We start from the raw sequence: 12,752 nt of genomic DNA, 5'->3' as shown, positions 1-12,752 counted from the left end.
CTCTTTTATTTGGAGTCTCTACTCAGCGAATTACATGGGCTTTTGATTTCTTGCTGTGGTGTTTGAATTGGTGCTAAATAGTACACATTGTGCAAGTGGGTTGGTCTGAAGGAGTGCGTTGGTGGGAGGCAAAGTGTGGCCTGGGCATAGAAGAGATCATGCAGCTGCATGGTTGTGCAACATGGTCTTAGACTGTAATAAGATGTGACGTGACTTTCCCTGGGAGAAAGTCTAACACAATGCAATGTTCTCATCTTATTAACTGACATTACATACTATTAGATTTTCATACAATGATGTTCACTGGTCTGGCATCAGCAAACATTGTATCATATTAACTTCAATATAAATCAGATATACAGTAAGAAGAAAATCTGAAATGGTAGATTTTGCCCTCTTTAAACTAGATTTCTAGCATTACTCATTTCATGTTTCCTGTTTAAGGGTATTACATCATATTCCACATGCACAGGTCAGTTAAAATCAATAGCAGAATCTTTGTATATATTCCATACCTACATTTTAGTGGAATTCTTTCTCTGTTCCATAGAAGAAGAAATAAAATGCTTGCTGTTATCCTATTCGTTTCACTTGGAAACTCTTGCTTGCAGAGTCCAAAATAATATTAAAATTTAAAACATTTTGTCACTTATTTTGTGACTTGCAAACTTGTGTCACAACCTTGCTAGTTGAATTTGGCACATTCTCATGGTAAAAGAAGGAGAACGTATATCAGAAGAGGGATTTAGCTCTGAGGTAGCAGAGACAGTAAATGTAAACTTAAGTGCTATAAAATGCCTTAGTTCATCTAATGGAGGCCTGGGAAGAGAACAAGGACATCGAAACAACATCTGTCTTTTAACCATTTCATCTCTGCAGGGATGATGAAACCTAAACTGTCTTTTCTCTCATAGTATGAATACCCTGATTCTAGCCTTGTTTATGTATTCCTTATAAGACTTTTAATAAATTGACTACAAAGTGAATCTGAAGTCACTTTTTTCCCTCCTCCTACACTTGTGGACAGAAATGCTTGGTGTTTTGACAGTGTGCCAGTGAAGTGGAGGGTGTCCAAGGCATAAATCTGCATTCTCTGGCATATCCTACATGTTGCCCTAAGCCATAGATTCCCTTTTCTCCTTCCTTCCTGATATAGCTGGTATAAGACTCTGAGCTGTAATAACAACTGTAGGGCTCTGCACAAATTGCACATAAATGACAGATACTCAGTCCATTTAAACCCTAAGATCGTACCTATTTCTCTAGGCTCCACTCTTTCACTGCTGCATTTTGCTCTGGCATCTAGGAGCAAGTGAAGTTTTGCTTCTGGAAGCGTACAGTGAAGAGACTCTCCAGAGGACAGAGACCTCACAGGAGTCCTTTGCCCCAGAGCAAATGCTGCTGGCAAAATCTGTGTATTAGCACACTGGAAAGCCCTGTATACATATGCATGCTTCCTTTGTGCAGGTCACAGTGTTACAGCTTTGACATGAAAGAAAAGTCAATATAGATGGAATATGAGAGGGTGTTTGACAGAGAGGTTGACACATCTCTACAGCCATAGCTGATTTGCTGAAATTCCTTGGCTGTGTATGGTTGCAGAGAGTGAATTCACTTTAACCTTATTTTTTTGTGGGTTAATAACAGTGGCTGTCTGTTGCTGCAGTTTTATTTTCTGATTGTGTATTTTTTCCTCACAGGACTGTTTTTTTAACACCCACTTCCCCTGGCAGTAAATTGATATACGTTTTCAGATATAGCTTCAGAGTCAGTCAGAAGAGTAAATTGCTGAATTGAATATGTACTTGTTTCAAAGATATTAATTTATTTTGTCACCGAAGAAGGTAAAATTAACTGTTGGAACTAAGATATTAGTCAAGAATTTGATTCTCAGCCTACCTTTTTATTTGCATTAGGGTCACAAATTTATCAGAAAAACAAGGTTACTGAAATGTGAATTTGAAGACATATGAAAGTGACACCTGTTTGTGTTACACCCCTCCCATTCTCTTACTCTGTGAAGCCTTTCCAGTCCAGCAACTTCTAAGAGCATTTAAAAATGTATTCTTCCTCAACAAGGGCTTCTGTTTACAGTACAGCTTTCAAGAGCTGACAGGTGTGCCTTAGTGCACTAATTTATTTATCCTGTTCACATGCAAAGCTGCACACATCCTCTTTGCTGTCTCAGGTTGAGAACTGAAAGCACACTATAGCCAGTTAGTTACTGAATTTTGACACAGAGCCATCCACGTCAACTTGGCTTACAGAACTCTCCTGCTAAGTGCAGAATAGGGCCTGGGTAATTTGTACACTCCTGTTCCAAGAGCAGTAATCACCCTGACATTTACTAAACCCTGTTTCTTGCAAAAGGGAGTTCCAGATCACACACTCAAAACACTTGTTTTGATAAAAAAGCAAGCTGACTCCCTGGTGCTTGAAGTTTGCAAACTCCATAGGTAATTTTATAAAATATTTTCAAAATTAGCCAAGAAAACAAGTTTTCTAAGAAATGTTATAGAAAGTGGATTTTAAAATATTTAATTTTTTATTTCATCACTGACCATAAAACAGAATATCAATCTTTCCATTAAAAACAGAGAAAGAAAATCGTGTGCTTTTCTGTTTTTAAAACCATAAGATAGAAGTTAAGTTCTTCTCTCAGGGTCTCGGATGCAACCAATTCACCTTTTATTATAGTCTTATCCTGCCATTACTTCTCTCCATTTCTCTTTCACTTATATGTTCACAGCCCTGCCTGATATTTATTCTGACAACCTCTGTGTTAATAATAAAACTCTCCAAAATATTCCTAATCTTGATTGACACATAGACATAGAAATTTCAGAAAATATCAACCATGTGTTAGGGCTCCCATTTCAGATATTCCAGTCTATTCCTGAAAAACAAAGAAATCCCAAACAACCACTATTAAATCTCCTCAGAATGTTGCATGCAGAATATTCATAAGCAAAGTGAAATTCACAGTCAGGTTATAGTGTTTTGAAACGCTTTTTTCCTTGTTGTTGTCTGTAATAGTTCATGCACACACTTCCTCTCTCAAGGATAATATTAAGAGGAGCTTAAAAACTCTGCAAAAAGCCAGTCAGACCCCCTGCCAAGACACAAAGCAATGCTCATGGAAAGTAAAACCGCTTATTTTATCTTCCTATCTTTCCCCGCCCCATTTCACCCTGTAAAAGCAAGTGAAATGAAACAGAAGACAGCGAGAGCAAGACACCCAGTGCAGAGAACAAAGAAAAGCAAGCAGAAAAACATCTGAAAGAAAAGCTGATAAAAAAATAACATACCTCTCCTGAAATATCTCTATCCAATTATTTCCATCTAGTGTGTTCAGGGAGGTATATGCATTTGTATTTAGTGTTTTAGGTATGGTTCCATGCTGTAATCACTGTAACAATGGACACATTGTTATTTTCTTTTACTGATCACGGTTTCAGCTGTACTATATCCAATGACCAGGAATCCATCTTCAAGTAAATCTGGAGCTGCAGTATGTCGTTGTAAGCAAAATGATGGTGTGCCACATAAACCAGAGAATAGAGGAAGGTCTGCAGTGGACTCTCTAGTAGTGTGGTGAAGTAATGCACTATGATAACTAAATCTGTACATATAAAAGTTCACCTAATTTTTAAGTAGAATTAGTGACCAATCAAGAAAATCTACTAAGCCTATTTTCTTTACCACTACCCCCATAAACTGAAAGTCTGAAAAATAATTGTAGAATTTCATACCAACGTGAAATATTTTGTACAATGAGGAACAAAACATGGGTTTTTTCACAGTAAGACAGAAGAGTTTGCTTACTACTTTCATTTTTAATTAACCATTAGTTACATGTTGTCTTGCCATGATTCAGAGTAAAATAAACTCAGTGGTATTTTTAATTTTTTTTAAAGCCCTTTCCCAGAATCTGTCTCCCCCTTTTCTTGTGACTAACAGCCTAAATTGTGTAAGGCGCAAAAAACTCTTGCCTCTGCTGTAAAACCAGAGCTTGGGAGAGCAACCTCTAGAAGTTGTCTGCCTGTGTTTCTGTGCAACCCAGACAAGCATCCTTGGGGTGCAGAGTACATCTACGCTGCTGTCTTGCTTCTTCCCACTCTCTCTGCTTGTGATACCGAAGAGCAGCTAGCCAAGCTCAAGTCAGCAGTAAGGTAGGCAAGACAAGTCCCACTCAGCGTATACTGTCCACTAAGTCCATTGACAACTGCTACAGCCCATAATATGTGCCTTCTTCGTCAGCAGGCATTAGAAATAGAGGACATATAATGCAGAGTATTTCTTGTGTGTCCTGATTTTTTAAAACCTGCTCACAGCTTACACACAATAATTCACCTTGTCAAACACAGGCAAGTTTGTTCACAAACTCTGCTCTAGCTCAACAGCTTCTTGCTGCAGTAGGTGCGACATGAACACAATGTCCCAGAAAGACTGATGTTCGGTGCCCATAACTCAGGAGGAGGATGTTGTTTTGCTCTAAAGAGACAGGGACCATTGACTGCTCTTGTGTCGCCATCAAATGAAAGATTAATCTTTGAGAACAACCAAGGTTACTAAACTGATCTTTTCAGCCTTCAGTTTTTGAAATTCCTGGTCTTCTTTATACCCCATTATACGTTTTCACCTGTCATTTCTCCTCCTCTGCTGCTTTCTCTGTTCTTTTTGAACAGTAAGCAAGATATTGAGCAGAAAATACATTTACTGTTAGCAAGCAGCTTTGTACAGATTCTGGGTCCAAACCCTCAAATATGTTTTCTTCTTCTTGATATATATTGTTCTGCGCACACTTGCCTGAGAGGCACTTTGTAAAATTAAACAACAGTGTAAGACATGAGACCACAAGACATTTGCAGAGGAGCAATACAACCCCCTAGCATGATTCCCTCCTTTGTTTTCCAAAGGCAATCAATCACGTGTCAGTGAAAAACCTCCCACCTTTCCTGATTTTTTCCATTGTGGAATATATTAGTTAAATCTTCTACTTTGACAGCCAAAGGGAAATCTCAGGCTGAAATGGTGTCCCAAATTAAAACACAAATTTGTCATACCCTTTTAATCCTATAATGCTTATCTCCTTTACCACCTTTGGGGTATACAGACTTTCACTATCATCAAAGTCCCAAGCCCTCTCTCCTCCATTTCCCCATTATAATCCTATAAATAAACATTTGAAGAACAAAAAGGACTAGTTTCTGTATGGGTGGGGGAAGGGGTTCCTGGGTTATTTTTGAAAGGACACCACTAAGCTAATCACTTGCCTTGCAGACGTGTGCCCATCTTTTCGGGCTTGCCAAAACTTCCTTTCATTTGTATGCTTTCATTTTGTGTCAGATTAACCCAACGAAGTGACTTGACAGCCAGATTCAGATCCAAAATGGGCTTGTTTCATAGCCTGCAAGCTCAAATTATTTCCAAGCTTTTTCATATGTCAGCTGCTGTAAACATGCATGGAGATAACAGAAAATATCAGAGGTTTGACTGAGCTGGCATTGCAGCTCTCAGCACTGCTTCTTGAAATGTTCAAAGATATCTTAATAACACAACTTCTTCATCTTTTTTATTAAAAAAAAAAAAAAGGTTTAATGCCTTGCAGAGTGTTAAAAAAGTCAAAAAGAAAAGACTTTCCTCCGTAATCACTGGCATGAAGCTGCTTTAAAGACAAAATGCTGATGGAGGATATTTAACAAAAGTTAATGACATGAAATTTCAAGTACAGTGCATGTTTCCAAACTTTTCTGTACACTTCATTTTTCACATAGGTTTCCTCTAAAATCCTGGTTCAGACTTAGTAATTTCAGACACTATACAGAGGTGCAATATCTAAACGGATACACTGTGAAAGATAACCAAGGGTCTAGGCCAGATGCTAGTATTTGGGAGCTCACTCGTTTCTGTCCACATGGAATATTGGTATGTTTTTGACAAAAATTAACTCTTTTTTTTGCTGTAAACCTGGAACAAAGCAGGAAAGTTCATTCTACAAAGAAAAACCAAAAAATTTCATTGGCTTCAGTGATCTCTGGATTAGGTTCTAGTTTTTTTCTGAGACACCAATCATTTGCCAAAGATTATCCTACACAAGCAGTTAAACTGCCATGTGAAATCTGAATCATATTCTACCATTTTTAGGCTCTGTAAAGCAGCAGATCTGAGCTAAGAATTAAAATAATGATGCCAACTGCTTCTTTAAAATGTCCGTGTATGATAATTGAAAAGTCTGCATCTGGAAAGTCTTACTTAATAAGTCATAACACTAACTTTAAATTCTAGCACAGTTCTTCACAGACTGTTCACTTCCACACACACATGCACATGCACGCACGGTGTCATCTGGGGTTATTTGTGCCTGAGTCAGACTACGAGTCAGGAAAACCAGGGCTGTGACTGCACACTGTAATACCAGGTAACACTGCATTACAATAACCTCCAGTACATTTCAGGAAGAAGTGCAACCTAAAGCCTTGAGGTCAAATGCCCCTTAAAATTTTGTATTTCTCCTTTACTATGAATCATAAGCAAAACTGATCCCAGAAAAGGGGAGAAACAAGATGTCATTTATTATACAATCTATCAAATTTCCAACCATGTTATTTTCCAACAAACCTGGGAGTTGGATAATTAGTTACCACTGAAGAAAATCATGTTAGTCAGACCAAAAAGATCTTCACACACATTTTTCATTGACCGGATGGTAAGAAACTAGAGATGGTATTATGTCTGCATTCAGCACTTTTCTACAGAAACCTAAAAGGACATTCAGACGAGGTCACTGATCTACCGAGTATAACGCATAAATTTCCAAGGGAACCATTGAAGCTGTGAAAGTTTTAGGTTTTCTTGAGTGTATTTTAATAATTTTCAAATTGTCAAAGTAAGAGGTGTTACATATTTTTATTAGAAAATTCTGTACGAAACATGCTGTGTGTTTTTTCTGTTCAAAATCTTTAGCACCCCATCAAAGGCTGAAGTATTAACAAATGCCAGAAACAATATCACAGTAAACCCTTGCCTGATTAAGAATAAGAGTGCTTTGGCTGCAATGTCAGTGTAAATAAATGTATAAACAGGATGGTGGGGCAAGATCTAAATTAGTCTCTAATTTACAAAATGTTTATTCTCAATGAGGTTAAATCTATTTCAGATAAAGGTGGCACTTAATTCTGAATAATCAAAGGCTATAATAAATTACTTGTTCCAGGTTTTATAGACAGAAGTGGAATGTATAAATAGCAAAGCTGAATATGTATTCTTCCTCTAAACACTTCTGTCTTCAGCAGTTATCTCCATTTGAATGACATTAAATTGGAATCTGGTATGTCAGACCAGATGTGTGTGGTGGTTCCTTTATTTTGAAGGGAAATGATTGGGAGAGGTTTTGAAAAGGTTGTGCTTTTTCATTTAAGAAAGCAAAGCCTACAAATGGGTGCAATTTTAAATTTCTTGCAAACACAAGAGTAGAGAGAGAAAAGATCATTAGGCTTAGGAATTTATTCATTCCCAAATTGTATTAACATGATTTTTTTCCCTGGCATTTTGAAATGCTGCCATCTGAAGTTAAAATGTGTAAAGTGGAAAAAGTTAGTATCATGAGCATTTATAGTTATCCTTAGTTAGCCTTGTGCATTTCTAATTTCCATCTCAATTTAATGGAAATGAACAGCATCACAAAAGACTCAAACTACGTCCATGCAAAGCCAGAGAGGTGACAGATTATATTAGTGTCAACAGGACACCTTCATAGAGCAGTGTGGGTCTTGGGACAGCCATGAAGTCCAAATATTACTAAGAAATTATATAAATACCCCTCTTGAGAGATAATTTTGCAATGACTTGAGTGTAAATCCACAGGGGTTGTATCATAACTTTCATGTTTGTATTTCACTAAGCCTAGGAAGCCTTGTGATGTCAGACGCACAGTAAAGCATCTTCTGAGCTGATCTTTTGGTAAGCTTTTGTTGTTCTCAAACATATTAAAATCAAAGCTGAGGCTTCAGCACCAGCTGAAGAAAGCTGAGTGGAGCACATAAAGAAGTGAAAAATTGTAGATGACTCCCCTGCAAAGTGAATCCATCATGGTTCTTAAGGCACCCCATGAAGAGAGCTTCCTTACCATGTGCACACCATTTTGTGGCCCAGAAGGCTGATTCACACATTTTCTAGAAACGCTGAATTCAGGAAGCACTTGCTTTATGGACTACAGATTTCTCCCATTCTTAGCTTACAGGCCACTTTAAAACTTCAGTTGCTGTCCACTGAATCAGTCTTCTGGGGCTGTGCACCACTGCAGTCTGCAACAGCAGACAAAAGAAGGTGTTTCCCATTAACATTACTATTCATGCACGTGTTTAGTTATATGCTTAACATTTACAAAACTTTAATAACATTTAAACAGGTAGTTAAGCTTTAACATATTCAGTTGTTTCCTTCAGCAGATATTTCCCAGAAGTGGGGCAGAGGGCAGATGGGGAACCTGTACTTTGGGGCCATTTGGAACAAGTTCAGTTTTACTCTTAACAGTGCATCACAGCGTAACTTTGTGATGAAGGCAAGGTTGCACTTGTGTGTTCGGGGGAGGGAGATATAAATAGTGCAGACATAAGAATAGCATTGACTGGCTGGGTATAGCATAACTCAATATTGTTCTCATGAAAAGTAGTATTTAAGAAAATTGCTTAAACAGCCTTAATCTATATATTGTATGTTTTGAAATGTTTCATTTGAGTGTGGACTTGATTTCTTTAATGTGGCTATTTCCAAATTTGTATTATTTTTTAATTGACTGAAAATGCAAATTTTTAGTTTGGTGTTCACTAAACAGTACACTCCAAGAACCCTTGTTTCAGTCTGTGGAGATATTTTTTTTCTCCCTTACAGTAAAACAAGAAGCTGTGACACAGAGACACACAGTGAGCACATATAGTCAGGAACAAAGTACAACTTTTAGTCATTCCTCTGCCTTAGCCACATCTTGTAAAGATTTATAAGAAAATTACACCTCTGGTAGATCTACTTTTCTTTATTGACATGTATATAGAGTAAAGTTGAATTTGTATTCTTGCCCTAATCACCTGTCTTCAGAACTTATTTCCATTTGAATGAGATTAAACAGGAATGTGGTATCTCAGTCCTGACAAAACCTTAGTAGATGGTTAATTTACCCTTTTCAGTGTCAGAAAGACAAAGCGGGTCTTTGCAAAGATTTGTGGCTGGCAAGTAGGTCCTACCATTTGAACTGCATGTTAAAGACAGAAAGATAATATCAACAGGCCTAATTTTTTAGGTTTTATTCTGTTCGGTACTTAAATTCTTTTGTACTTCTTAAGCTATCTATGTCCTAATTTATAGTAGCATTGCCTTGATGAAGATGAATTGACCTTCTATCCATTATTTTGTCTACTATATACATACTCAAGCTTCCAAATACTCTGTTAGAAACTGTCATTTGCAAGTGGTTCATCATTAGCTTGCTCTCCAGCAACCCTAGTGAAAAAGTAGTCTGGAAGAGCATAAGTGTGACACTTCCTTCTTGCAAGAAATGAATATTGCAGAAATCTCATGTTTGAATCCTCATGTTGCCAGAGGATCCTCTCTAACAAATATACAAAGGTCCCATCATTACCTCCTGAAGCAAGCAGTGATGTTTTGCTATTTTTTACTTTACTGTGTTTGTGAATTCTCTGTTCTTTTTCAAAAAAATATATTTTTTAAAGTTATTAATTCTCACTACTGTTGCAGTAACAGTATTCTTTTGTATGCGTTGCATTTTCATACTAAAAAATGAGTAATCTTAAGTTAACACTAACCAACAGCAGTCTAGCCCAGTGTTTAGAACCCAGGGCATGTGAAAGTAAGCAAATAGTCCTGTTTCATAACCTTGTTCAACTCAGACAAAGGGTGTAAGAAGAATATGCTGGGATTTACTCTTTCCAGAATGTGTTTTTGAGTAAAGTTATGCTGCAGATGGGAGAGGGAAACATGTTTAATTGTTCAATTCATTTCAATGGCCGATTCAAAACAAGTTGACTGCTTAATTAACTAAAGCCAGAAGAATTTGTCTGTCCCTCCAGTATACACTGCATGAAGAAGGAACACTAAAAATTCAAGGTCAGCCAGTCTCTTGAAATTACATTATGTAATAATTACCAGTTCCACATGCATCAGTGCATCTTTACTCAAAAGAATGCAAAGAGCCCTATTTGGATTGGTTGGTCCTATTTATGACAGTTTATATGCTGAATCCAAAAAGGACTCTATATCTTATATCTGATGTGGGGAATAAAACAGCATTCTATGACTAATTCCTGTGAAGGACTTTAAAACCATGAAAAGCATTAATATTCTAGTACTCTTAAGCTTAATTAATATCTTAAAATATATATCCTTATGTAAATCAAATATTACAAACCATGTTAAACCTAGCTGTGGTGTAATAGGCATTATAAAATTTTTACTGAAAAATGGCAATTTAGATTAAGGTCTGACTGTCAACAATCCATCCCACCCCCTATCGTTGCCCAGAATACAAGCATTTACAACGATATATCATTCTACCTTAGTCAGCATTTGCTGGGAAGATACTTTTCGTCCTTGTTTTGATAAGAACTTCTCCAGATGGTTTATATTAATGACCAGAACTGCTCTGAACTTTGTACATTTATTTGTACAAGCCCAAGTTAATTTGTTCACTGAAAGTACTGGCTGAAAGACAGCTTTATTGGTGGCTTTGGAGTCAGCCAGCCACATGAAAGAATCTATTTCTCTGTATTGTATTAGAAGTCCTCCACTGTAGCCTCAGAAGTAAACAGTCCTCACGTGAATACGAGAAGTAGGACTGAGCCACAATAGCAATAACTTTAAAGCAAGCTCTTTGCTATGCTCTACAGGCTGACAGATGTACTGAGATTTACCTTGCAGAAGTGACGTTTCTGAGCATTTCTTGCCTTCTTCCCCTTTTCCCAATACCCTGGCCCTAAATCACACATAGATATACCATCAACAGCTGTAAAAGATTTTAAAGTCTGTTGGTATGCATTCTCCAAGGAACCTGCGGTACAAAGCACCTCATATGCAGTTCATAGATTGCCTTTCCTTCCAAAGCAACACAGCTAAAGGAATACAGTTTGTCTTCTGATCAAGACACAAGATCATTCATAAGGCAAACTAATATAAATGTTTTGAAAAAAGCAGCAGAACTCATAGAAGCTGGATCTAAGTACAACTGAATAAGGAAAGTCTGCCTAAAATTTGGCCTATGGAAGACAGATGGAGAAAAACATTTAAGACTTCCCACTGCTCTTTCTATAGACTGTCAGTAAAAACTACATTTGAAGTTTCCTATTTATGGTCAGAGGTCATGATTAATAGATTTCATGTTGTTTCCTGATAAAGACTTGTGTTGTTCTATGCATTCAATAGAAATTTGGTAATATCTCAAAGCAAATAAAAACAAAGGTAGTATTCTTCAGCCACATGCATGATACAAATGTAGCCAAATTCAAGTATTCCTTAGTATTAGCAGAATTTAGCAGTACTGCAGAAACACCTCTGCTGTAGAGAGCAAGATTTCACTATTAATTCCACCCTGGTCAGCTTGCTTCAGAGAAATCACTGTGAAGTTAGGCTGAAAATTAATACATGGAGTCACAAATTTCATCCTCATGCACTGATCAACAACATAATCAACGATGTGTGGGTTTGTTCTGCAGGATTTCAACCACAGAATAATCCAGATCCAGAGCATAAAGATTTAGCGGAATCCAAAACACAAACTGTGCCAAATAAGGCACCAGCAACAACCTTGCACGTAGCCTTCTGAAAAGTCATCTGAGAGCACAGCTGCAGTGACAGAAGCTATTCGTAACACTCATTATATGTGCTGCAATTGTCAAGGGAATATAATGGTGAATCATGTAATCATCTAAGTCATAGCAAAGTAGTAAAGCAATGTAAAAATCACCTTTTTTTTGTCTTCCCCAGAGGCTATGTCCTCCCTGCAAACCACCTTTTTGAATCCCTACAGCCTGCAGGAGTGCTGACATGAATACATGCAGCTGTGTACAAATCAGTAGCAATGGCTCATGCTCATGAAAGCTTCCAGATTTTGCAATATGAATCATATGCTTTGATAAATTTAAAAAAATCTTCATTATTTCTAGTTTATTCTGTTTTGAGCTACTCTATGTATATAAAGTAACTAGAATATAAGGCAGATCACTTCTAAAAAGGCTACTGGAATAAAAAAATACATTCAAGATAGCACAATCTTTATTCTTTTGGGCTTGATCATAGAAATGGGCTGTTTTTCACAACTGATTAATTGTATGGAGAGTACTATGTGGAGTACATTGAAAGTATTTTTTCATATTACAAAGAACTTTTTAAAAAATATGAAGTATGTTTTGGTTTATAACTAAAATTTATTGTATAAGCAGAATATTAAAAATGTCAATGAGATACATTTAAAACATTTTTGCCAGGTTTTGCTTGAAGAAAGGATTTGGTTCCAACAAACTGATTTTTATGCATGCAAGACCCAATCATCTCTAATATAAAATTAAATGCATTTAATACATGACGATGGGACAACAAGAAGAACAAGCAAATAAAACCACAGAATTTTCTTTCAGGCTCATCTTAGGTGTTCAGTCACCATTAAAGAAGCTACAGGTAAAATGCATTACTTCAGTAAGGATCTGCCCAGGAAAATAAGAGCAGGATATTAACTGGCGAAAATT

This window comes from Buteo buteo, chromosome Z, assembly GCF_964188355.1.
Source record: "Buteo buteo chromosome Z, bButBut1.hap1.1, whole genome shotgun sequence".
Lineage (NCBI taxonomy): Eukaryota > Metazoa > Chordata > Aves > Accipitriformes > Accipitridae > Buteo > Buteo buteo.
Note: the sequence above shows the minus strand (reverse complement) of the source record.